The following is a 27,171-nucleotide window of genomic DNA, read 5'->3' as shown; positions in this document are numbered from 1 at the left end:
TCAGCATCCAGTTCAATCCTGTCTGCTCCTTATCTCTGGGATAAACAGTTTAGTGGATCAGTCCAACCAGCTTCTTGCTTGTGACTGAGCCCTGTGCAGGCACCATTCCACAGTGACTGAGCCTATCATTTCCCTTAGAGTCAAATCAGGTGGCCTGACTGCGCTGCTCACGTGACAAGCTGTGGCACACTTGCCTTCTGTAAGGGCACCAGGTGCAGGGCCAACACCCTGGTGGCTGGAAAACCACAAGCAGCAGGCAGGGGTGGCTTTGCTTCTAGCTGCTCTGTGAGGAGGTTGGTGTGCTGCCCGGCCTGGGATGACTGCACTCCCAAGACCGCAGGCTTCTCCTCGGGGAGCACTTCAGCACTAAATAAACCAGGTGTGTGTGGGTTCTGGGACTTCTGCAGGGGAGAGAGAGAGCAGCTTTTTTTCTGGTGAAAGTGGGTCCTTTCCCGCTTTGTCTTGTCCCGCGCAAGGCTAATCTTGTGAATCCTCCCTCCCTTCCTCAGCATCCAGGGCACTCCCATCAGTCCCTCCTCTTCCAACACCCTCCTGCTCTGCCCCTCTAATTGGCTCTTTATCTCTGTCACGTAAACAACCCTCCTCTTCAGTCTTTAAACAAAGCTCTTCCTCACCCTCCCCAACTGCTCTCCTACCTAACCGCCCCCTCCCCCTCCGTGTTTCTGACTTGCTCACAGTTAGAGCCCATGGTGGCTACTGCATCAGGGAGAATGGTCTTGGAGCCCAAGACTCTCCTATCCCAGAGCGCTACCGCCTTTCTGTCTGCCAGGGGGCAGACGCCAGCCCCCAGATCTTTGCCCCGCCCACACCCCAGAGTGCCATTGTAGGGGAGGCTCCCCGCTACACACAGCTTCCTCTTCCCAACTCAAGATGCACGGCTAAGGGAGAGAAGCAGCTTGCCCGGGTGGGGCAGGGAGTTGTCACATACTAAAATGCCCTGTAAAAAAGATCATGTCCCTTTTGCTCCCACCAGGAAAGAATTAGACCAGTTTTCCCACCTCTTCCCCAACACTCAGTACTATCTCCTAAAGATAGTACTTTAAATCAACCTTATAAACCTTGCCCAGTCTGATGGTGAAAAATGAGAGCCTCCTCTTCTGTTTGACTCTTCCTGATAGTCCATTTCATACATTTAACTTAGAAGCAAATAGTCTTATGGAGTTTAAGTGGCAAGGAATCTTCCCCATCATTCCCTCTTTCCTAGGGACAATTCCTTGCAACTCTTTTAGCTAATTATTTTGATACCTATGTCTGTATTTCCTCAGAACAAGCTAGCACTTGGATTTTCAGTTCTAGGCTGGCTAGGGGTAGCTGTTTCTGCCTGTCCTGCCCTGTCCCCCTCATCTCCTCAATGTGTTCTCCCACGTCAGGGCTTCTCCCGATCGATCTCACCTTCCTGAAGCATTTGCTCCAGGAATCTTCTAGACTGGCCTGGCTCCCAGCTGTCCTCCGGGGACCTCTCTGTTTTCCTGGTCGTCTCTCACAGTTGACTCCCTGATTTTGCTGTGGCCCATCCTCCAGCCACTTTCTGAGAAAGGCGGCCTTGGAGATAAACTTTGACCTCTTGTGTGTCTTGGAGTATAGAGACTGCATCCCCACCATCTACATTTTGCCTAGGTTTAAAACTCTAAGCTAGAAAAAAACTTCCCATTAGAATTTTGAAAGCCCTGCTCTCTTTCCTTCCAGGCTTCAGGACCTGTATTGGAGCGTGAAGCCGTTCTAGTTCCAAAACCTTTGTATTTGTTTTCTCTGGGGACTGTAGGGTTTTCTTTGTCCCCAACATCCTGAAATTCCCCGATCGTTACTTGGTGTAGGTCTGTTTTCATCTATTTGCTGGATCCTTGGTGGGTCCCAGGCCCTCTAGAAAACTATCCTTCAGGTTCTGGGAAATTTTCTTGATTCGTGTCTTTGATAAACTCTCTTCCAGTTTCTATTCTGTTTCTAGAATCCCTGTCATTCAGATGTTAGATCTCCAGTGACCCTTTCATTTCCTTACTTTCTCTCCCATTCTGCACTTTTATAATTTTGCTCAGTTTTCTGGGGAGACTTCTCTCACTTTATCTTCAGTTGCATTTACTTCAACACCTTTTTAGAAGCTGTTGACCTCTCCTTTCCTATCCCACCTCTGTGACGTTTTTTGTTTTGAATTGCAGTGGCAATAACTATCGTCACCATGCTTTATAGTTCATCCCTAAGACTTACTAATTTTATAACTGGAAATGTGTACCTTTTGGCCCCCTTCCTCCATTTTACAACCCCACCCCCCACTCTGCCTCTGGCATCCACCAGTCTGTTCCCTGTTTCTGTGAGCTTGGCTTTGTTTGGTGTGGTTTTTAGATTCTGCACAGAAGTGAGATCATACAGTATTTTTTCTTTCTCTGGCTTTTTTCACTTAGCGTCATGACCTCAAAATCTATCCATGTTATTGCAAATGGCAAGATTTTATTCTTTTTTTTTTAAGATTTTATTCTTTTTTTTTTTAAGATTTTATTCTTTTTTATGGCTGAATAAGGTTCCTGTGTGTGTGTGTGTGTGTGTGTGTTTGTATACACATGCCACATCTTTATCCATTCATCCATCAGTGGCTTCTTCCATATCTTGACTATTGTAAACAACATGGCGGTGAACATGGGAGTACAGATGTCATTTTGAGTCAATTTCTTTGTTTCCCTTGGATAAACCCCCAGAAGTGGAATTGCTGGATCATACGGTAGTTAAGTCTATTATCCACTTGGAGTTAATTTTTGTGTTTGACGTAAGATAGTGGTTTAGTTTCATTCTTTTGTATGTGGCTGTCCTGTTTTCCCAGTACTATTTATTGAAGAGACTGTTCCTACCCCCATTGTATGTTCTTGACCCCTTTGTTGTAAATTAATTGACTATCAGTGCATGGGCTTATTCCTAGGCTCTCTATTCCATGGATCTATGTGTCTGCTTTTGTTCCAATACTGTACTATTTTGATTAATGTAGCTTGATAATACAGTTTGAAATCAGGGAGTGTGATGCCTCCAGCTTTGTTCTTTCTCAAATTTGCTTTGTCTATTTGGCTTTTTTGTGTTTCCATGAAAATTTAGGATTTTTTATTCTCTGAAAAATACCATTGGAATTTTTCTAGGGCTTGCATTAAATTTGCAGATTGTGGTACGTAGTATGGACATTTTAAGAATATCTATTTTCCGATACACAAGCACTTTTTTCAACCCACAAATGGCTTTTGTTTTGGGTTTTCCCGCATTTCTCAATGAACTCGAATCTTCTTATTCAATAGTGAGAACTTCTATTCCCCACCCCCCATCACCAGGCATCATTTCTATCTGCCCCAATTTTACTTGAGAGGGAGAATTTTTCTTGGGTGGTCCAAGCTTCCCCATCCTCTGTGCAGTAGGGCTGAATTCAGGCCACGTGGGCACTGAGGCCTACAGGTACAAAGCATGGTGTGGGTTTATCGGGTCCATTTCCTGCTGGGCCCCTCTGCTCTCATCGCCAGGCTTTATTGCCTCTGGTGTCCATGGACACGTCTATTTAAACCCCTGCATTCTCACCTGGCTCCTGTTCATAGTCTAATTCTGTTCTACATCCCAGTCTCACGTCTTCAGGTGTGCATGTTGAATCCCAGCACATCTCCGCCGCCTAGAGGACAGCCGATTGCTCCCTCTGCTGGGCCCTGTGTCTGCGCCCTCTCATGACTGCCTTCATGTCCTTCCTGCTCTACTGGGGGGTGGAGGTGACCACAGCTGTCCTCTTCCCTCCAGTTTGTCCTGCTGGCTGGTCCCTCAGAATGGGTCCTGGGGAGAAGGGAACAGTATAGAACACCCTGTTTCTTTGTCCTCTGACTTTTCCTTACTGTAGCCCTTGGAATTTATTCTGAGGAAGGTAGGAGTGGGGCAAAGTGTGTCAGTCATCTATTGCAAAATAATGATGTGGGACAAGAACAACACAGCTCCCCCTGTGTAGCACACAGCAAATGTCTCCTAGCTTACAAACCAACCAGGTTCTGCTCACCTCTGCTCTGCTCCCAGCTGGGGTCCGGCAGGCCCTGCCGTTCAGATAGCCTACTTCTTCCCAGTGGTTAGTGTGCATGAGAATTGGCTGGAGAGTGTACTCAGCCCCAGATCCCGGGCTATGTCACCCAAGATTCAGTGGGACTGAATCCACCTCTCCTGGGCTCACACACATCTGCAGGTCCATGGGCTCAGGGCTGACCCATAACCAGTGGGGTGTCTCAGCTCTTGTGCTCATTCTCTTACCCTCCCTCAGCATGTTCTCAGGGCAATCACAGAGGCTCTGCCCAGACTGAAAGAACCCATCTGAAACCTCTGATCACATTGCCTGTGTCCCTTGATCCTGGAGCCTGAGTGGGTCACCTGGGGTGGGGCTACAGGGAGAGGGAAGAACTGAGGTCTTGAATGCAATCAGCTTCCCTGGGAAATGTGGAAGAAAGTTAACTGACTCACACAGAACTGGCTGTCCTTCCCAGGTTCATTGTCTTCCCCTTGTTCTTGGAGTGTCTGTGGGTCCATCTCTACCCAGGCTCCATTCTGGACTCTTCCTTCAACACTTGCTTGCTAAGGACTCCAGCGTGGACTCCTAAACATAGCTGAAGCCCCCTGATTCTCTCCCTGCCCACAGCATTCCCCTAGTTTTAAGAGGTTTGCCTTTCCCCTAAGTTGCTGCTATGACCCCTCCTTTTCTTCATCCCTCTGGGCCAAAGCTCTTCCAGGCTGGTCTCTACCTGCAGGGGTGCATTTCTGAACTATGGCCCTGACCTTGGCACACTTCTGCTTATCACTTACTGACTTGCTGAGGAAGGCTCGGGGGTGGGGGAGCCTGGTCAGGGAGGGGTGGGTGTTGAGAAAGTGGAAGGGTACTTTCTCCCTTTCCAAGGAGAACCCCTTATTCTGCCCATTTCCATTATGTTCCTGACTGTTGCGAGGCTGGGGTGGGGGTAGGGAGGATTTGGAGTTCGTCTCCTCTTTTTCTTCCTTCTACCCACCCAGGTCCCTCTGGAGCCTGGCCATTAATCCTCTCAGGTTCTTGTTTTCTACACTGGGATGGGGGCAGGGGGTTCGTAAGGGTAGGAAAGAACAACTTACCTCAAAGAAATACTACATACTCCCCTAGCCCTAACTCTATCTGATACTTGTTTGTGTGGTTGGCCCTCTCCTGACGCCCCTGGTCCCTCCCCAGGCTTGCTACACACCCCTCCCTGCTCCTCTTCTTTCTCCTCCAGCCTCTGTCCACCCCACAGGAGGGGAGCCAGGACGGCAAGCCAGCCCCATGTAACTGGGCTTGCAGAGGAACAGAAAGGGTCCCGTCCACAATAGGGGCAGCCGCTATGCAGGGGAAAAAGCTATGCAGAAACACGTGCCCCCGCCTCCCAGCCCCCAGAGGAAATCCACGTGCCTCCAGCTGCCTCCAGGGAAGACAGGAAGCTTCCATGCCTATGTGACACCAGCACACAAACCCCCTGTCACCCCTGCATCAGGTACCCAGCCCCCTTGGAGTTACACATGGGTACCCCTGGGCAGTCCTGTCTGGATGGGGCTTCCCCCTCCAGCTGCCCCAGTGCCTTCAGTCTGGCCTTGGAACTTCTCCATCTTTGATCTAGCACCTGGACACCATGACCTCCAGTGTATTTCCTTACCCCATGGGACCCCCTGCCCCCATACTCAGAACCTCCAGCTTGGAGTGGGGATGTCTCTGGCCACTGTCCCCAGGTGGAATGGTAGATTCCTGCAGGCTCCGCCTCCCTCCTGCTGTCCAGAGGGACTCCTCCCTTGGAGAGGTGCCAAGCCCTTCTTCCATCAGAAGGGGCTTCCGGGTTCAACGTTTGTGTACCTGCACCTCCCTTCAGCCCAGAACCCTGCCCTCTGTCTCCTTCTCCCACTGCAGACCCTCAGCCTGATCCCTTCTGTCTCCGCTCCCCTCGGCCACCCTGCAGGGCCTGCCACCACCTCTTCCAGGGCTAATCAGTCAATCCTCCTGTTGCCGGCCCCAACCAAGGGAGAGGTATTGCATGAGGCCGAATGAGCCGTGGGTCTGCCCAGACTCTTAGGTCTGACTTCTAACGTTCTGAAGGATCTCAGACGTAAGATGCTCACTGTTCTTTTTTTTTTTTTTTTTTAAAGATTTTATTTATTTATTTGACAAAGAGAGATCACAAGTAGACGGAGAGGCAGGCAGAGAGAGAGGAAGGGAAGCAGGCTCCCTGCTGAGCAGAGAGCCCGATGCGGGACTCCATCCCAGGACCCTGAGATCATGACCTGAGCTGAAGGCAGCGGCTTAACCCACTGAGCCACCCAGGCGCCCGATGCTCACTGTTCTTTAGCACAGCACACTCGTTTTGGCCAGGTAAGACCCCTCCACTTGTTATCTCTTTTCACTTTTATTTTCTTTCTCCATTGCCCTTCAACCCTGCTATCTGCACCCTTTCCTCTCCCCTGCCTTTGTCATGGGCCAACACCATAGTCTATTTGAAGCAGTTCCTCCAATATGCATGCATGTAACCTTGTAAAGTAAGTCTTGTTTGCTTGTGTTGAGAAATTACACAAATGACCTATTATATTAACTCAAGTTTCTTTGCTCTTTAACAGGCCACACAATGTTTAGAATCCACTCACTGAGCTGTGTGTACATTTAGTTCATGGCTCAAAATTGCTCTGCTGAAGGTCCTAGTAGGGCCCTCCACCCTTGGATGAAAAAAATGACCTGGGAAGATGGGAGTTACTGGTTGGAAAAGGAAATACTCTCCATTTATTGAGCAATGGGTGTACTTAGACAAATGACTAGATCTGGGTTGGGCCGTGGGAATGGGTGATTGGGGTAAGGAAGAGATGACTGGCACTGAGAAGGACAGAGAACAGAGCTGGCTGGAAGGTCCATCCATGCAAATGTGGGAATTACAAAGAAATAGGGCAGGAAAAGAAGGGAGGAGAGCTGCTAGGTCCCCTGCTGAATCCTAAGACAAAAGGAGAGAGGACCGTGGCCAGACGGAGTCCCAGCCACGTAGTCTTATGTGACCCTCAAAGGACAGTGGCGTGGAATGAGCCGTGAGGAGAAGAGGCACCTATGGGCACATGAAGGAAGATGCTGGAAGGAACTTCAGGGGAGCAGTGCCCCCAGGAGAGCTAAGTGTCCTTTCCAGTGGTGTGGGATGTTGCATGGAGTCTCAGAAATATTCTGTGCTTTTCTGATGTGTTGGAATAGTGTTACTGACTTCTCATGGGTGGACTGCAGAAGCTAAGTGATTTACACTGTGCAGGTGTCCCTCCCATCGGACTGCCCTTGATTTCCCTGTCCTTCACTTGTCCCCCTGGAAGAGGTGAGAAACCAAGGATAGTTATTGAAGCCTAGAAATGAACTCATTTTTCAGAGACGCAAAGCATGTTTGCATCATTTTAATGTGTACTCCACACTAGTGACTGTGACCTCCCCTCTCATTTTCCTGTCTTTCTTTAAATGGAAATGGCTCTGATATTATTTCTCAGATCCTGACTTCTTGATCATAGTTCGATATCTGATGCCATCACATCTTCTGGGAAGGCGTACCCAAGTATCGACATGGTCAGAGACAGATAATTTCTCCTTCATTTACAAATGTATTGACCTTTTAAAATACGTGTAACTTATAATCTTTAATTTTTTTTTAATCGTGAAATTATAGGTTTCCAGGAAGTTGCAAAGGCTGTACAGGGAGGTCCATGCACCGTTCACCCATTTTCCCCTATGGTTGCACCTTGCCTTACCCCAGAGCAACAGCAAACGGGTGACTGAGATTGGGGACATGTGGATATAGTTCCATGTGAGCGTGTCACACATGTGGCTTTCTGAAACCACCACCTCAATCAAGACACAGAACTACTGTCATGACAAAGATCACTCTTGTCCTAACTCTTCACCCCCGCACCATACAAAACACAGTTTGCATTTCTGTACCTGTAGGCACTCTTGTCCTAGCCCTTCCCTGCCCACCCCTGCACCACCATCCCTGACTCCTGGCAACTGTTAGTACATTCTCTGTCTCTATACTTCCAGCATTTCAAGAATGTTGTATAAATAGAATCATACCGTATGTGAAGCTATTAGCATTTAATGTCAGTATTGCTATGTTAGAGCTTAAATCTGTAATTTCGTTTTCAGTTTACTACTTGTTCCCTCTGTTTTTCATTTCTGTTTTCTTTTGCCTGCCTTCCCAAGGCTTGCTTGAAAATTTATCTGTAGTGTTTTTGATTGTATCTCAGAAAGAGAGAGAGAGAGAGAAGAAGAGAGAGAGAGCACTTGCCAGTGGGGGCTGAGGGGAGGGGAAGAGGGAGAGAGAGACTGTCATGCAGACTCCATGCCCAGCGAGGAGCCCAACATGGGCTCAATCTCATAATCCTGAGATCATGACCTGAGCTGAAATCAACTAGTCAGACTCTTAACTGACTGCGCCACCCAGGCATCCCTAAGTGTATCTCTCTATATAGACTTTTTAAAAATATATTTTATTTATTTATTTGACAGAGAGAGAGAGAGATCACAAGTAGGCAGGGGGGGGGGGGAAGCAGGGTCCCTGCTGAGCAGAGAGCCCGATGTGGGGCTCGATCCCAGGACCCTGAGATCATGACCTGAGCTGAAGGCAGAGGCTTTAACCCCCTGAGCCACCCAGGTGTCCCTCTATATAGACTTTTAATGAAATACACATCATTTGAATTGTTTTCCTCTTACAGATTAGATGTCTTTTCTCTTTCACTGCCTTCAAGACTTTTTTTTATCTTTGTTTTTCAGTAGTTGGACTATGATGTATCTTGGTATGGATTTTTTTTTAACTTACTTCATTTGGGATCACTCATTTTCTTGAATCTGTAGGTTTCTGTCTTCTGCCAAATTTGGGGAACTTCCTGCTATTATTTTGACTCCTTTTTAAGCTCTACCCTCTCTCTCCTCTACTGGGCCTTCAGTGACCTAAATGTTAGATCTTTTGTTATAGACCTACCTGTCCCTAAGATTCTGCACATTTTTCTTCCCTCACTCTTCAGACCATGTCATTTTTCTGTCTTGGAGTTTATTAACTCTTTCCTCTGTTCTCTCCGTTCTAATTTGAGCCCATCCACCGAGGTTTTTTTTTTAAAATTTCAGTTATTTTTGAGTTCCAAAATTCCCATTTGGTTCTTTTTTATATCTTCTATTTTTTTGCTGATACTTTTCTATTTCTGTTTCAAGGGTGTTTTTAATTGCTCTAACTGCAACAAGATACATTAAATGGAAACCAGGAAGAGCAAAGACAGGACTGAGTCCTAACAATGATAAAAGCATCTCTTTGGATGGTGGCTTCCAAGGGTCAGGTAATGTCTTCTTGTGTTCAGCCTGTTAATCAAATTTTTTCATTGAGATGGAGATTCTTGTTCTTAACATGACAAGTGATTTTCGGTTATTTCCTGGATATTTGGGATTATGCTGAGACTCTGGTCATAATTTAAAGCTTCTGTTTTAGCTGGCCTCCTCTGAAACCAGGCCGCTGGTGGAAAGGGGAATCACCTTATAACGGCCAGGTGTGGAAGGAGGTCCAGGTTCCCTATCTGGTCATTCTTGACAAAGGTGCCTTGCTCCCCCGCCCCGCAGGGGGGGAGCAGGTTAGGCTCTCTCTAGGCCTTCATGGATATGACCTTGCTACGCCCAGGCAGGGCACCTCTTTATAGCTAGGCAAGGGTAGAAATCTGGGCTCTCCATTGGCCTTTGCTGATGAGCTGGGGGCCATGTTTGTTTGTTGTTGTTGTTGTTGTTGTTGTTTCCCATGGTGCTCTGCTGGGGGAGGACAGTTCCTGACACCTGTGGTCTCCAGAGGCACACCTGTGTTTACCACCTTGGCAAGCCCTTGCTCTATTGTCTCTTTCACCTGAATGTAATCCTCTCCCTTTCTCTTGTATGACAGTTCTCCTTGTGTAAACTCTATCTGCTGTAGATCCGATCGCCTCAAATTCAGTTCCATTTTGCATTTGCTCACTCCGTAGTTGTACCTTCGCGCCCTTCCTTTCTGAATCCCTATGTTGAGTATATTCCCCCTTAAGAGGCATTGCTGAGTCAGGGTTTTTTAATGACCTGAAGTCGGTTTGCATCTCTAGTCATCGTTTTCAGGGCTCAGTCCCGTCGTTGGTCGTCCTGGTTTCTACCCAATGCGTCCTGTTGCTGCTTTGCTCTCTGCTCCCTTCCCCGCGGGTGCATCTCGTTTCCTTCTGCTGGTTGGTATGCTCTTCTCAGGTTTCAAGGGATAACGAGTAACTTTGAAGACCTATGTTATAGTGTCTCTCTCCCCGCCGCCAGCTTCCTAAGCTTCTCCTCAGCCTTATCACCTGACAAGACAGTTCCTCGAGCACGCTTTCAGCCCCACCAACCTGCAGGCATCTAGACTCCATTCTGGATCTTTACAGATTGAGTGCTGTCTCTCCCTCCCTCCCCTTTTACTCTTTTGAATAAAAGTGTTAGTATGTTACTAACTCACTCCTACCCTGCCCCCCATCTCAGCACTCTCTCGCTTTATTTTTTATTTTGCTCTATTCTTCCCACGTGCTTTCCAAGGGGGTCCGTGTGGGGCGGGCCCCCTGCAGCCATGGGCTGCCCTCATGGTCAATGACCTCTCCGCCGTAATCTCAGGCTCCGTGCATCTTCTGTCAGCACGCTGAGAGTTCAGTGGACCCTTGAGCAACACAGGTTTGAACCACGTGGACTCAGGCCCAGATTTGGTGCAGTACGGTGCAGTAAATACAGTTTCCCTTCCTTGTGATTTTCTTAAGTTCTTTCTTTTTGCTACCTTACTTTATTGTGAGACTACAGTATGTAATGCATACAACATACAAAATATGGGTTGGTTGGCTCTCCTGGCTATTCCAGGCAATGGTAGGCCATTAGTGGGTAAGTTTTTGCAGGGGGTCAGAAATTATCCGTGGATTATCACCTGCGTGGGAGGTGGGTGCCCCTAACCCTGGTGTTGTTCAGGGGTCAACTGTGTTTGTTTTTCATCTTCATGCCTGCCGTGGTGGCGGGGAAGTCCTGCTTCTTGTGGGTGGGAGAGTGTTTCTCCCAGGAACCTCTAGGTAGTCTTTACCCACTTAAGGATATAAAGCTCATCGTGCGTCTGCAGGGTGGGTGTTTTCATTCCCCATTCTTCTGTTTTTCAGTCTTTAATCCTAGAAAACCTGGATCGTTTCTTGGCTCGTTTTTTCCTGCTCCACTGTGTGTCTTCTGCTGAGAGCCCAGCGCTTCGGTGTTGGAATGTCTATCCTCCACATCTCTGAACTTCTCTCTCATATTTTCCAGCTCTCTCCCTTCCGCCTTCTGAGTGTGTGTTCCTCTACCTCATCTTCCGGCTCATTAAGTCTGTTTTTCCGATCTATTAAGGTCTTCATTGTTTCCATTTATTATATTTCCATTCCGGCATTTTCTTAAGGTCTTCTTTTAACTGCTTGTTCCTGCTTCATATTAGCAACATTCTCTTGTCCCCCAGAGGGTATTTGTCACGACTGGTGTGACTGTTGCCAAGTCCGGCTCCAACACTCTGGGTTTCCTGAGTTGCTTTTCCTTCCCGGCCTGCACCTGATACCTCGACTCTTTCCCTTTGAGCTCCTTACCTCTGGAAACAGTGGCCACTTTCATGGTGGCCCAAGTACTAGCTCATGCATGCCATTTCTACGTCACCTCCTCCACCTTGGGTCTCAGGGTTCTCACCCCTGTGCGCTGTCCTGTCCCCTAGTATACGACCCTGACTCTGATCCCCATCCTTTGGGGTGAGTGGGTCTGGGAGAAAGTCTCTCTGCACTGGGGTTGTCTTTGTCCCTCCCTAGCAGGGCTCTGGCCTTTTGGGAGGGGACCAGCTTTGCTGTTCCACTGTTGCTCTGAGCAGAGGGACCCTCCTGGAGTTTTGTGACAGTGAGTGGCCAAGGCTTTGTCTGGGGCTGCGAAGCCTCCCAGAGACATCCTGAGCAGGAAGTGAGATCATTTAGTGGAATCAGTGAGGGAGTATATCAGCCTATGTACAGCGCTGTCTGGCTGCTTTTGTGCCGCATGAGGGTGGGGGGGATTGACTAGAACATTGGAGGCGTGTCCAGGACCGTCCTGCCGGGGATGCTGTCTCTGTGGCACACTCACAGTTCCCACCTGGCTGTGTGCAGAGCACCTCAGCGAAGGCAGCACCCTACAGACCAGCCCACCTTTGGCATAACAGTAATTCAAGTCCTCACTGAAAGTCACGGGGACGCCTTGTGTGTGACAGAGGCAGGCCTGGTGTTCCATCTGTCCTCACCGACTCTGCTCCTCCTCACTGCCTCCCCCTGCCTGTCCGGACCCTCTGAGACTCAGGGACACCACATGATGCTTACCTTGAACCTGCATGTGTCCTTTGTATCCCATGTCACTTGCTTATAGTCACATCTCTTCACTGAAGGTGTTCTTTCAAGAAGTAGCTTGTGTCTTTTGGGGAAACAGAGCTCGTGTCTATTAGCATCACTTGTTCTCAATAGAAGGTAGTTGCAGAAGTGAATATACTAGAAACATTGTTAATTCCGGATAGAAGCTGTCTCTGGAGGCCCAGCACATATGGAGAGGGGAGAGAAGACTGTGGGTCCCTGAGCTCACCCCTCTGAGCAGGAGGATGGGGAGGCAATAGGAAGTGTGTCGCTGCATGAGTCAGTGGCCGTTAGCACATATCTGCACACCACCAAGATGCCTCCTGCCCTGACCTCCTTCCCCTGCCAGAGATCAGTTCTGACCTCAACCCAGAAAATGTCCCCTTTTAGACAATGTCCCCTGGGCTGGGATGGTGGCAGATGGGTCTGAAGATCGGATCCGGCGCTTGCTGGCTGCGTGACTTGAGCATGTTATGAACTCTTTCCTGGCCTCCTTTTTCTTGTCTGTAGAATGGGGAGGCTGGTGTGAATTTTATTCGTACCTCCTAATAGGGCTGGAATGACCCATGCGGAGCTCTTACACTGTGTGCCTGATCAAAGCTAGCTGTGGCTTTCATTTTCCCAGCCCCTGACCCCTCCCACCCCCTCTCCTCCCTGCCCCTGCCCACAATCCAGTGATCTCAGGGGCAAGTGAGACTCATTGATCGCATCCGCCCAGGAGCCATCCCACCCCTTGTTAGTGTCCTCTGTTGCTGAGTTAGCCCACACCGCACCATCACCACACAGAGAGCCCACAGAATGGACTACATCACTGTGTGCCCAGCTCTGAGTCTGCATTGACCTGTTTACTTCCCCTGAGAGCCCTGTCATGCAGCTTCTGGAGGGACCCCACCTCCAGCTGAGGAGACAGCACCAAAGTCACACAGAGCCCCAAGTGGGACCCCCAAGAGCCTGCCCCCAGGTTCCCACTGCCACTCAGACTTCTCCAGAACTCCCCATGGGTGACCGCCCCGCTCTTTCTGCAGGAGGGAAAGGTGAGGCACATGTGGAAACTGGGCCCCACAGGCAGAGAGCCGAAGGGCGTGCTGTATACCTTATCACATTCCGGTCCCACGTCCTGTCTGCTCACATGCAGAGGGCTCTGTGTGGGGCCTGAGCGTGTGGTGGAGGCCGTGCGCCGGGGGCTGGTGGGAGTCCACTGGCTACACGCAGATGGTCGCGGGAGCCCGAGGAGACACAGCTCCCTCCCACTGCTCTGGGCAAACACGGCGCCCCACAGGATGACGCGAGCTCAGGCTCTCAGCTCCAGCCTCCCTTATACCAGGTGACAGCAGAATTTGACAATCCCTATCCCCAAGTGTTAAGATTCAGTGACATCCGAGCTCTCAAAACCCCACTCACCAGCCCCACCGGCCCAAAGCGTTTCACTAACGAGCCTTCCCTATGTTCAAGCCCGGTGGACAATACAGTCCTCCCTCTGCCCATCCCCCAACCTGACCACCCCCTCATGTGGTCACTACCAGGCCACCGGCCACCTGGCAGTGCTGCCTGAGGGACAGGTGGGCACAGCTAGTTCTCAGCTCCTGGTAGGGCTCCCCTCAGCGCCTCTGAGGCCAACTACCTCACGCCTGTCCAGGCTGAAGGGCTCCAGGTAGACTACACCCCACTCTGGCTGGTTAGCGGTGGGGCATCCTCCCGAGGCTAGGCCAGGGCTCCAGCTATGTAGACAGGCTGAGGGACGGGCTGAGGACAACAGTTTACACGCCATCTGTAAGCTAGATAAATTCTCTGCGGTGCCGTGCCCCCAACCTAAAATCTCGCTTGGCAGCATCTTCACACTCAACAGCAGGGAGCCAGCATCCTTCCTGTGAAGGCTGGACGGAGGGCAGCTTATGGGTGGAGATGGGGAGAAGAGGGTCCTTGAGATTTGGGGCAGTCCACAGACCTGAGCCCCTGATGGTTTCTCCAGGGACAAGCAGAGCCTGCTTTTAGCATTATGCAGGCTAAGGAGTCACAAGTCCCACCACGGACTGCTCACCGCTAACCTCAGGAAGCCAATAGGTGAGGTGAAAATGGCAGCCATTTCGCAGTGTGGCTCTTCTTACAAAAGGATGGCTGCCGGCCAGACCTGAATTCTTAAATAGGCCAGCAAGTGCCCCTGAGCCTGGGCACAGTGTCAGACCATCCCATGTAGTCTCCTAGCCCTCCTGGCTCTCCGGGATGGGGCTGGGAGTTGGGGGCCCCTGCCTACTGCTCTGCCCCTCCAGCCCAGGCTGGTTCCTGGGGGGAGTGAGACCCCAATGATCCATCGGGCTGTCCAGCTCAAACTGGCCACCAGAGTCCATGAAGTCACAGCCCTTGTCCCTGCACCTGCTCCCTGCTTCCCGTTCTCACTGCAGCCCGAATCCGTAGCCTCATGTGTGCACCAGGCAGACCCTTTTCCTACTCCTATAATCACCACGCATGACAATCTGTTGTCTACACTCTGCTCATACCCCGCACAGGGCCCTTGCTTGCCAGAGCAGCGGGGAAGGTTGACCCAGGAGCAGTAGCAGGATGGGTAGGAATTGTGGTGCGGGGGCAAGGGGACTGCACATGGGAGAGGGTCTCCCTGTGGGGGCAGTGAAGCCGGTCCTGCAGAGGGAGTGGACTGTAGGCTGCTGGGCTGAGGGGGGCCCCAAATATGGAGCCACCTTGTGATTTGGCGTCGACATCTGTGAAATGGCAAAGGAAACCACTGGGCTGCGGTACAGCCTGCGAGGGCTGATTTGGGCCAACTCGGCCCCTGGCACAGAGCAGGCCTTCAGGTGATGCCAGCAGCTATTACAACGATTACGACCATCACCACTGTTACCGCTGTAAAGCTAAGGCATTCAAGGCAGTGGACACAAAGCACAGAAGCACAGAACTAAAGAAGATGGTGAGAGTCTGGGGCACCAGGGGGTGGGGGTGCGTGTGACAGTCAGGAGCACCGAGTCTGGAGTTAGCCATCCTGTCACAGAGGCCCAGCTTGGTTACTTTCTAGAACATGGCCCTGGCTCTTGTGCCTCAGTTTCCTCATCTGGAATATGGGGCTGATGATACCAGCCACACCGCCAGGGTTGCAGTGACGATTCGGTTAGCTGGCATAGGTGCTGGCATTGCAGTGGTCAGTCTGTGAGCCTGGCGAAGGGGCACCTGAGCCGGGTCCAGCTGGCCACACAGGGCCTTGCCAGGGCTGGAGCAGGGGGAAGGCCATACTCAGAAATGTCTTATATGATCCCTCTTGAGAAAGGGAAAGCGGCAGCTCCGCCATCCAGAAGCTGGTCTGGGGCAGCCAGCTGGCAGTGCTGGTCTCTGTGGGACAGAAATCTCGCAGAACACCAGCCTCAGGTGAGATCCCTCTGAGAGCACTCCTGGAGTGAGATGGCCAGACCACCCCACAGTCATGTCTCCTCCCAGATGAAACACCCTCTTCTCATAGCTAACATGAGTTTCTGTCTCCGTGCTGGTTTCCCCTCCATGTAGATACGATTTATCCAGAAGCCCATCATGGAATGGTCTCTGCATTCTGGCAATAGCCACACAGAGTGACTCCACTTCCTTAGACGCCCCCACAAACTACCCAGCCAAAACCTGAATCCAGTCATGGTTTCTCACTGACCTCCTCCACTGAGACACCCTGTGGCCTCTGTTGCTGGAGATGAGAAAGAAGCCCACCTGTGCATGGCAGCTGTGCCCCTGGTGGCCTCTGGCTGGATGGTGGCCATGCCCTCTAGAAGCTGGTTGTGCCTCGGAGCACAGCTGCCCTGACTTCTCCCTTCCTTGCATAACATTTTCCCACCCTGATACTGCACATGGACTAAGTGCTAACTAGCCGAGGAGCACCGGGAGAGCCTGAAGGTTCTGGAATTCCTCAGACCCAGAGTCCAGTACCACAGCAGGGCTGTCCTGTCTTCCCCAGCCAGCGTCCTGTCAAGGGAGCAGATGCTCACCTTCCTTCTTCCTCCTTAGCATTTCCACACAGTGCGGCCAGTCTGTCAGGGGATAAGCCCCTGGGGTCTTAGAAACCAAGGGGATGTGTTTCAGAGAATCAGTTTCATAGGTGATGGAAGAGCTGAGAAGCCTGGTGGGACAGCAAGGCAAGAGCAAGAAGCCCCCACTCTCAGCTGAATGACAAGGGGAGTGAGGAGGTTATCAGAACCCAGAACCCAGGGCATCAGAATGGCCTTAGAAGGGGCTGCCCAGGGGAGCTCAGGCCCAGGAGGCACACCGACTGGGAACAATCCTGCTTTGTCCCTTCTTCCATCCCTCTAAGGTCTCCCCAGTGCCTCCCATCAGCTGACCCTGTCAGGGAGCCTTAGTTCTTTGGTGTAGAGCAGAGCAGAAGGACCGGCACATAAGCCCAGCATGAGGCTCGCCCACCCCAGCCCCTGCCCCTATGAGTTGTCCTCACTCAGGCCGTGGGAGATATGGGCATCAGAGGCAAGGTAGGTCAGCCCAGGCTGGCAGTGACAGTGTGGAAAGCCAGCTTCCCAGGACTAGGGGGTCAGCATGTCCAAGATGAAGTAACGGCCAGTGAGGGAGGGCATCTTGTTTGCAGGCCTGGCTTCAAAGGCCAGCAGGGTGGTGGGAGCAGGGACAGGGAAACCAAGTCAGAAACCTAAGAGGAAGGGAAATAGGGTGAGGAGCAAGTGGCTCTTTTTATGGGCCTGAGTCCCTCCTGGGAATGCAGCAGAGATTTCCATTCAGCCCCTGCCCTAGTCACTGGGAAGAACTGAAACAGCTCGTGGGGAGCTTGGATCAGGCAGAAGCAGGTGTGGCGAAGTCCAGATGTCCCCAGTGCAGTCTGTCAAAGAATAGTTGGGGATTGGGGACTCACAGGTGACAGTGGAGAGAGCCAGGCGTGGGGCGGTTGGCTCCAACTCATACACCTGCCAATCTCACTATCAAAGCAAGACCAGGCTGGAGACAAGACTTAGAGCTGCAGACATCTGGCCACAGTATTCTCACGCTGTTTTCCTTGCATCTATTTGTGTATCATATGCATGGCGAGTGACCCTGAATTCTCATTTTCTTAGGTGATTATATGTAGTATGTAAGGCAGCCCTTGAAAGTGGAATAACTGAAGATACAAAAGCTAGTACGAAATAGAGTACAAGGTATAGGAATGTGGGAAAACTAAGGTTGGCATAGGAACAACCAGGCTTTATAATGAGTCTAGTGCCATGAGCTCAGAGGGTGAGAAGGGCTGGGCGAGGTGGGGAAAGCAGGCTGTAGAGCAGGACAGAGATAGGTGCCTGCATCCACTCTACAAATTAGGTGTCCGTTTTTGGCTTTGGTGCTCATGGCTGCACCCTTCCTTGTTTCCTCCCCTCCCCTGTTCTAAGGCTCCCAACAAAGCAGCTGCCCTTGTGTTCCTCAGGGAGGTCAGGGGCTCAAGGGGGTTGGCTGCACACCTCCCAAGCAGGGGGCAGGGGTGCAAATTTTATATGGTCCTCCACCTCCCTGCCAAGCAGCTTGACTGAGGCTCCTGTCCCAGCCAGCAGGTGACATTAGCAGTTCTCTGTGCTTCCTGTACTTGGTGGAGCTGGGTCTGTGGTGGGCTGTGGTGACAGAGGCTCCCCAACTGGGTCCAGGCTGGTCTTTGAGACACTGCAGGGGCGGGGTGGTGACGGCCAAGCAGCGACACCTCCTGAGGCCAGTGCCAGACCCGTGGCCTCCTTGGGGTGTGTAGTCCCCATGAGCATCGGCAGTCTCTTGGGTCTGTTCAGACTTTTGCAATCTGTGCAAAAAGAGGAAGGTACCTTCACAGTCCGAGAGAAGCCTCAGTCTGAGTCAAAGGCATACATACATCTTCTTTAGAGAAAGCATCCTCCAAAACACAAAGCCTAGACAAAAGTTGTAAAGAGAAGGAAACTTCCAGGTCGAGGACTGCGCAGGGTGAAGGAACGCTCACAGCTTGTGGACCCTCCCCCGAGGAAGGGACCTGGCCACTCCGGCTCAGGGTCTCCTGTCCCAGACCCCTTCCCCTCACACCCTGCGGAAGCCTGCGCGGACACCCCACCATAGGCTCTATTTGCCAGGCACCTGCAGATCCTGAGAACAGAGGCATGTTCTTCAAGGTGAATTCCACCTTCTACCAGATCGATTATATCAAATTCCAAATATATCTAATTTTAATGATCTCTCTTTCAGGATCAGCATAAGAAAACACTGCTACTTACAGGATTTTAAGTTTTGTTTAGTGTGCTGCTTGATGGAACTGTAGCACGGGGTAGCACACATGCTCTTGGTGTGTGCATGGTAGATGTGAACAACTTCAATGTTAACGTGCTAGCTATATTACATAATAAACATTGCTTTCACTTTATTAGTAGTCTACGGTAACAGCTCCAGCAAATGGAATCCTGATTGGGGTATTCTAGAGATCTACGGGAGACATTTAAAACCACAGAGAGGATTCTGGTTTGTCTGGAACAACAAGACCACTTAATGGTGATTGTTTAAAAAGATCCACAAATAAACATATCACATATCACTACTGCAAGGTGCACTTAAAGTGGTTTATTTAAAAGGAAATTTATAGCATTAAAAATTCATATTAGAAAAGAATGTAAGGGAAAAATGAATTGACTGAGTGTCATATTTAAGAAGTCACAAAAACAAGAAGCTCACAATAAAGAAGCAAAGAGACACTTCAGATGACATGAGAAGAGATTCAGGTCAACAGTGGGTTCTAATAAAACAAACCCACAGCGGGACGCCTGGGTGGCTCAGTTGGTTAAGCAGCTGCCTTCAGCTCAGGTCATGATCCCAGTGTCCTGGGATCGAGTCCCACATCGGGCTCCTTGCTCAGCAGGGAGCCTGCTTCTCCCTCTGCCTCTGCTGCCATTCTGTCTGTCTGTGCTTGCTCTCTCCCCCTCTCTCTCTCTGATAAATAAATAAAGTATTTAAAAAAAAAACCACAAACCCACAGCAAGATTTTCTTTTCATCTATCCTTTAATATACACAATATTAGGAAAGAAAAGTGGGATACAGCAGATAATACAAATGACAGGAAGTATTAGTATTGAAAACCTTACACTAATAAATTTGAAAACATAAATGAACTGTACTGTACACATACACAGGTAAGGCTAGATCTTAAAATATACTAATAGATGAAAAATAAGAAAGATACAAATGCTAGCACACTAACATTTATTTAAATTTTAAAAACACAGTCACTATTCAGTAATTATATGAATGCCTGTTTTACCGCTATCCGTTACAGGAGGACAGATGTACATTAAAATAAACAGTGCAAACCCTCAGTCAGAGTGCACCGTAGCCCTCCGTGGGTCCCACAGGTCCGTAACTGTTAGAGTGAGTGGTGCCCAAGAACCCCTGGGAGATAGAAGAGCCAGGGCAGGCCCTGCAGGGTAGCTGAGGGGAGCGGGGACAGAAGGGATCAGGCTGAGGGTCTGCAATGGGAGAAGGAGACAGAGGGCAGGGTTCTGGGCTGAAGGGAGGTGCAGGTACACAAACGTTGAACCTGGAGGCCCCTTCTGATGGAAGGGCTTGGCACCTCTCCAAGGGAGGAGTCCCTCTGGACAGTCCCCCCCACTACAGCCAGGGAGGTGGAGCCTGCGGGAATCTGCCATTCCACCTGGGGACAGTGGCCAGAGACATCCCCACTCCAAGCTGGAGGTTCTGAGCAGTATGGGGGTGGGGGGGTTCCTATGGGGTAAGGAAATACACTGGAGGTAATGGTGTCCAAGTGCTAGATCAAAGCTGGAGAAGTTCCAAGGCCAGACTGAAACACTGGGGCAGCTGGAGGGGGAAGCCCCATCCAGACAGAACTTCCTAAGAGCGCCCATGTGTAACTCCAAGGGGCTGGATACATCATCTAGGAGTGGACAGCACAGGGGATCCCCATAACCATCAAGAAGGTTGGGCTAATTGCAGACTGGGCTCCCAGACAGGCATAGAAGGCACAAACTGTGTGCACATGTGCCCAGGGGGTGGGGACAGCTGGAGTCATGTGGTCTTCCTTGGGGATCTGGGATGCGGGGTGGATGCTGTGCTTGGCTGTTTCCATAGACACTCTCGCCCCCATCTTAGATAGAACTGCTCTCCAAAGCCAGACGGCCATGCATTTCCCTCCTGGGTTGATTGCACACGTCACCTCCGGGTGGCTACTTGTTGTTTGTGGGGTGAGCGGACAGTGTTAGAAATGGGGCAAGGAGAAGGATGTGAAGGGGACTGAAGGAGAGGAAGAGTTCCAGGTGAGGTGGTCACAGAGCCATATCTATCTTGGGGAGGATGAGGAGAGAGGGAATGCTGTGACAGCACTGAGTGACCTTATGCACAGTCCCCACATTGATTCATAATGGAACAACAAAATCAGAAATACACAAAGTCTGCTTAGAAAGTTCCTGAAGAATTCCATCCTTGTTCCCTGTCCCTACACTTCCTCTCCACAACCAGGGTCTCCCCCAGACAATTTCCTCCGAAGGGTACAAAACATTAGGCCATACTCCCAGTTTTCTCCTGGAATGTTCTGGAATGTTCTGAATGGCATAACCAGCAGCCACATGCAACACAATGAGGAATTGGTATAAAAGAAGTAATGAGATGGTCCAGGGACCCAGAGGGCCCAGGAGAGGACATACTAGCTGTCCCAGCTTTTTCTCCATATAATAAGGGTCCCTCAAACCCCCGAGGAATTTCCGTACAATTTGGAGGTTCCTGAAGTAAGAAATGGTGCCCAGTCATCACTGGGGTAGTCCCAAGTGGTATGAAATGGACAGATGGTCAAGAGGCCGGTGGCTAGGAGAGAACACCCAGCCCCCAGCACCTCAAGGAGCAGATGTTGGTGTGGTCAGGGCTCCTGGGGTCCTGAGGGGCCAGAGCAGCTATAAAAAGTGGGTTTAAACATAGCAGAAGAGCCGCACCCAATGAACACATGCTGGCTGCACAAGACCCCACGTAAGAAGGAAACCAGTCGAATCCCCCCTATTCCCTGTGTATTCTCAGCAGGAAGGAGGGAGCTGACAGTTGAGCAAAGCCCAGAGCAGGTGAGAGCTCTGGCATAGAGGGAGGCAGATCGTGAGGGCCTGTGAATGCTGGCGAGACCCTCCTGTACACAGGATAGCAGGAAATGGGAGTCTAGAGAGGCGGTATGACCAGCTTCATGTTCCAGAAGCCTTTCTAGAACAAAGAGTGGACCCCAGGCAGGAATGGCAGGCCCGAGGGAGGATGACAAGCTGGGACACAGACTGAGGGACAGTGGTATTGGAGCTGGAAGAGGGAAGGCAGGTGGAGAGAAGTAGGCCCGTCCAAGATGTGTTGGGGAGGCCGGGATGACAGACTGGAGGCTGGAGGGGGCCAAGGGAGCAGGGGTGGGAGGATTCCAGGCTGATGCTCCTGTTGTGGCCTAGCAACAGGGTAGACCAAGAACGAGTTCAGTGGGACAGGGACACTTTCAGGAGAAAGACCAGAGTTTGGTCTGGGTGGGCCCCGTGTGATCAGGGTTATTCCTTTTCTTCCCCACCAGGGAAGAAGGAAGATTCATTGGGGAGACGAGGTCTGAGAGCTGCCTTCCTCCTTTTTCCTGATGCCCAGACTGAAGGACAGATTGGAGGGAAGCGAGGTTCAGTGCTCTTTCCTGGTGGGGCCTGGGAAGCAGGTGTGGCCCTGATGTTAGGAGCTGGAATTGCTGGGGACGGCAGAGGTGGGCTTGTCTCACCAGCCCTAAAATGTGTGGCTGGGGCACCTGGGTGGCTCAGACAGTTGAGCATCTGCCTTTGGCTCAGGTCATGATCCCGGAGTCCCCAGATGGAACCCTGCATCTATCTCCCTGCTTAGTGGAGAGTCTGCTTCTCCTTCTTGCTCTGGCTGCCGCTCCCCCGGCTTGTGCTCTCTTTCAAATAAGTAAATAAAATCTTTAAAAGAAAATGTGTGGCTGAAGAAGCAGCTCACCCCCTCCTGACCAAGAATGGGCTGGGGTTAGGGGGGCCTGGGGCTGAGGAGAGGGTAGCAGCCCCACAGAGGGACCTCTTTAGGGATAAAAAGGAGGCAGAGTAACAGCCAGAGACAAGAGGGGAGGTTGGTGTGTCCTCGATACCAGCAGGGACCAGAGGGAGAGGGGCCGAGACAAACGCCAGATAGGGACGCGCAGACCCGCGCTCCCAGCATCTATATACAAAGCCGCACCCACTCCAGGCCGGAGATGCAGGAGACCCTCCCAGAAAAGGGGTCTGAGGAAGCCCAGAATATGCTGGAAAGACCCAAGTGACAGGCTAGCCTGCACTGAGGAGGAGCCCCTTTTCCACAATGGTCCAAAGGAGGGCTCTAGAAGGAAAACAGGTTCGGTTCCAGGAAACCGTATCACTTTGTATCCATGAACTTGTGGGCTGTGACATGGGCACCCCATTGCAGGTTCAGAGCACCCTCTATGGAATTCATGCTCAAAAATTCCAAGGAGTGTTCTCAAAAACTGACTATGATGGAGGAGGCCATTTTGCATGATACTAAAACCAGGAAATATTTAAATTTAAAAATTAAATATCTAGTTAAAAAATAAAAGTCTGAAATTGGCATGTTCAAGATCAAAAGGCAAACCACAAAATGAGTGGAATTATTTCCAACATATGGTGGACAAGGGCCAATAATCTGTCTAACAAAGTGCCTATTAGTCAATAGTGAGAAAATAGGAACCCATCAATAAAAACGGGCCAAGGGCATCTACAAGCAAGTCACAGAATAAGTTACTGCTTGTCATTTATCCTTCACCAGCTGTTTAGATGTTTGAAAAGTCAAATTTTGAAAAGAGTGGAACTTTTACTTTTACAACCAATTTGATAAAGAATAAAGTCTTGTGGGATGTCTGGGTGGCTCATTCGGTTAAGCTTCTGCCTTTGGTTCAGGTCATGATCCCAGGGTCCTGGGATTGAGTCCTGCATCGGGCTCCCTGCTGAGCAGGGAGCCTGCTTCTCCCTCTGCCTGCTCCTCCCCCTGCTTGTGCACATGCGTGTGTGCTCTCCCTCTCTCTCTGTGTCAAATAAATAAATAAAATATTTAAAAAAAAAAAGAGTAAATGAAGCCTAGAGATGGCATTTTAAAGGCTATGGAGAAAAGCTCCTGCTGTTTTGTTGTTAAAAGAGCACACACTACTCTTTGGGGTTCAATATAGTGATAACCATCAAAACATAAAATCCTGACTTGCAAATTCCCCTTCTCTCATCCAGACACTGGGCATGCCTCAAGTGGGATTTCAGATTAACCTGACCTGGGCCTCTGGGGTGGTCATGAGGGCAAGGTTCTTAGGATCCTGGTCTCCAGAGAAGACTCTTTAGGGAATCACACCCATCTGGGACCCAACCCCTTTCTCTGAAGAGGCCCAGACCCCAGGAAAGATTGACCCTCCTGCACCCGGTACCATCAGGCTAATTTGTTCTTCATCACAACATAGTTACTTGATTTTCCTAGAATATTTCCTTCCAGTGAAGTCCCTGGAACCCTGATTCAGTGGCTAAAATGGTCTCTGAAGAGGCCTTAGATTCTGCAGCAGCACTGTGGCCCCAGGTCCCAGGTCCCAGGTCCCAGGACCCAGGTCCCACCCAGGTCAGGCTCTCTATGTTCCACAGATGTATGGTTGCCCTGCCCCAGCTTAGAGTAGGAGGCCATTCCTGAGCACTCCAGCTCCTTCCCACTCTTCTGCTCTTTTATAGAAACATGTGCCATTGGGGGTGGGACTGGGCTTCAGGAGTTCCTACCAGATGGACTCCCTCCATGTGATTCAATCATAGGAGTGTGAATGCATTCAAGGGTGGGTTGATTGGGTCATTTGCTTATCTCAGAAGCAGAAGGCAGAGCTAAACTGATTTAGGGGCAGGGTGTTACCAGAGTGTGAAAATGCCCTCTTCCTAGTGTTAGGTCCGTTATTAAATGAAACAAGACTGAGACAAAGTGAAAGTTATTTAAAGCTTTATTTTATGACAAATATTAGAAGTCAGACTGATTGGCCAGGGAAACGAGACTGAAACAAAGTTAAAGTTATGCAGAGCTTTATTCTATGCCAAGCATTAAAAGTCAGACTGACTGTCCAGGGCTGTCTCCAAAGAGAGCGACCACCCCCAGCTTACAGGCTTAAGAATTGGCTGACTGACTGGTCAAGCCCGCCTCTGAAGAGGGCGACCCCTCCCAGCCTCACAGACTAACTTTTATAGAGCAAAAGCCTGGGCACACATAGGTAGCCAATGAGATTGTAACATTGCATAGTCATGTTAGGCCACACGCATGTGGCCAATTGAATTACAATTTACCCACTTTTAGTAGCTGTTCGAACTAGCCTATTACTCTGGTCAGAATTGGTGCTCAAGTTTGGCACCCATAAGGCAAGGTTTACATTCTTTGGTGGTTTGGGATACAATATGTGTGCTTTTTACTGATTGGATGTCTCCACCTGGCCTGACTCATCCTTGTATTCTGGGCTCTGTTATCAGGAAATGGCCGACCTGGCTTTGTATTCTGGGCTCTGTTCTTAGGAACTGGCTGACCATATTTTACTGGTTTCCCAGACTTGCTTCTAAGTAAGTTTCTCTGGCGGAGGGGAAGGGGGGCAGGGTCAGTTTAAGTTTACTGCACAAACAACAAAATGGCTTTTAACCAAGATGGAGTCGCTCTGGCTAAATAGGTCCTTACACCTAGAGAAGTGATCAGCAAGTAATGGGATAGAACTGCTCCAATTTCTGTGCTTCTAGTTGAAACATCATAGGTATACAAAAACATATAAAGGTAAAGTTTTTACATGTCCTGTCAAAACCTTTTATATCCTGCACAAAATGCCACAGCACATGTCAGGCAGCCCTCCCTCAGAGCCCTGGCTCCCTGTGGGTCCTCATGCCATTGCCCCTTCCCTGTCCTGTGTGTTGAGCAGGGGTCAGTCCTGCCTTTGATCGGTCTGAATGCAAATATTCTAAGTGTACATGCCCAGTTATCCCATTCCCTGCCCATTGAAGACCCAGAAATGGCAAAGACTCCCCACTGTCCATAGTCCCTGGGCACTTTACCATCCCTTCTTGGTTTCCTTAACTCTGTCTCTGCCTGCTTCTCTGCCTACTTGTGATTTCTGTCTGTCAAATAAACAAAATCTTTAAAAAAAAAGAATTTCTACAAATCAATAGGAAAAAGACATACAGCTTAATTTAGAAATGGGTTTGACTTGATAAAAAGAATATCCAACTGACCATTAGGCACATGAACATATGGTCAATATCATTAGTCATCAGGGAAATGCAACTTAAATAAGATAGCACTATACACCTGCTGAAATGGCTAACATCAAAAAGACTGACATTATTTGGTGTCATTAGGTGTGTGGAGGAACTGGAACCTCAAAAATTGATGGTGAGACTTTAAATTGAAATAATACTTTGGAACACTTATTGCCAGTACTCTATAATCCAGAAATCATGCTTCTAGGTCTATATATCAGGGGGAAAAGATAACTGCATGAGTCCACAAAAGATATGTACAAGAATGTTTATAGCTTATGTTTATAGTTTAAGATTAGTTTATCATTATGTTTATAGTTTAAGAATATTTATCCACAAAAGATAAAATTGGAAAAAACCCTCAAATATCTGTCAATAGTAAAATGCATAAATAAAACCAGACATAAAGAAGTTCATTCTATATCATTTCAGTTATATAAAATTATTATATAAAATAACTTACAGTGATAGAAGTTAGGATAGAAGTTACTCTCGGATGACTATGGGGATTTTGATAGGAAGGGGCACAAGGGAAACTTCCAAAGGCTGGGGACAATAACCACCTGAGCTGTGGTTACATTACATGTGCATCTAAATATATAAAATTCATTGATATAGGAGTCCCAGAGAGAGGGGAGAGTGGAAAAGGAATAGAAAAAAAAATATGTGAATAATGGTTGAAAACTTAACAAGTCTGATGAAAAACAACTCCATATCCAAAAAGTTCAATGAAGCCCAAGTTTAATAAATTCAAAGAGATCCACACTTAGATAAATTATAATCAAGCTATTAAAAATCAAAACCAAAGAGAAAAAAATCTTGAAAGTGGCAAAAGAAAAGTAACTCACTATGTACAAGAGATCCTCAATTAGATTAACAGAAATCATGAAAACAATGACATGAGATATTCAAAGTTCTGGGATGAGAAAAAGGACTATCAATCAAGAATTCTATGTCCAACAAAACTATCCTTCAATAAACAAAACAAATAATTCATTGCTAGAAGACCTGCCCTACAAGAAATACTAAAGAGAGTCCTTCAGGCTGGAATGAAAGGACACTAGATAGTAACTTGAACTAGATAGGCAACAAATAAATAAATAGCACCAGGATATGTAACTACATAGGTAAATACAAAAAATAGTACAAATATAATTTTTGTTTGTAGCTTGCTCTTTCTCTTATCCATTTTGAAGAACAACACCGAATCCAATGCTTATAAATCTCTATTGATGGGCACACATATAAATATATAATGGGTACAACAATACGATAAAGGAGGGGGAGGGAATAGAGTTTATAGAAGCAAAGTTTTACATACTGTTGAAATGAAGTTCATATTAATCCAAACTAGATTATTATAATTAAAGGTGTTAAGTGTAACTCCTGGGTAACCACTAAGAAAATCACTCCAAAAAAATGACAAGGAAATTAAAATGGTACAGTGGAGGATACATATTTAACACAAAGGAAGGCAATAAGGGAGGACTAGAAGAACAAATAAAACATATGACATAGAGCAAAATAGCA

At 49.0% G+C, this 27,171-nt stretch overlaps 1 long non-coding RNA gene across 2 annotated transcripts in view; it reads left to right on the top strand.

The window, feature by feature from the left end:
* Window positions 1–221: 221 nt before the first annotated feature.
* Window positions 222–27,171, top strand: part of LOC309856421 — a 37,543-nt gene continuing 10,593 nt past the window's right edge. The window contains exons 1-5 of one of the 2 annotated variants that reach the window (XR_014307198.1): window positions 222–379; window positions 6,151–6,373; window positions 7,510–7,585; window positions 7,686–7,823; window positions 9,224–9,345. This is a non-coding gene — a long non-coding RNA (uncharacterized lncRNA). The remainder of the gene's footprint in view (window positions 380–6,150; window positions 6,374–7,509; window positions 7,586–7,685; window positions 7,824–9,223; window positions 9,346–27,171) is intronic. The other variant, XR_014307197.1, reaches the window with a different exon arrangement.

This window comes from Mustela nivalis (assembly GCF_964662115.1).
Source record: "Mustela nivalis genome assembly, chromosome: 1".
Classification (NCBI taxonomy): domain Eukaryota; kingdom Metazoa; phylum Chordata; class Mammalia; order Carnivora; family Mustelidae; genus Mustela; species Mustela nivalis.
This window is presented reverse-complemented; position numbering and strand designations above follow the sequence as displayed.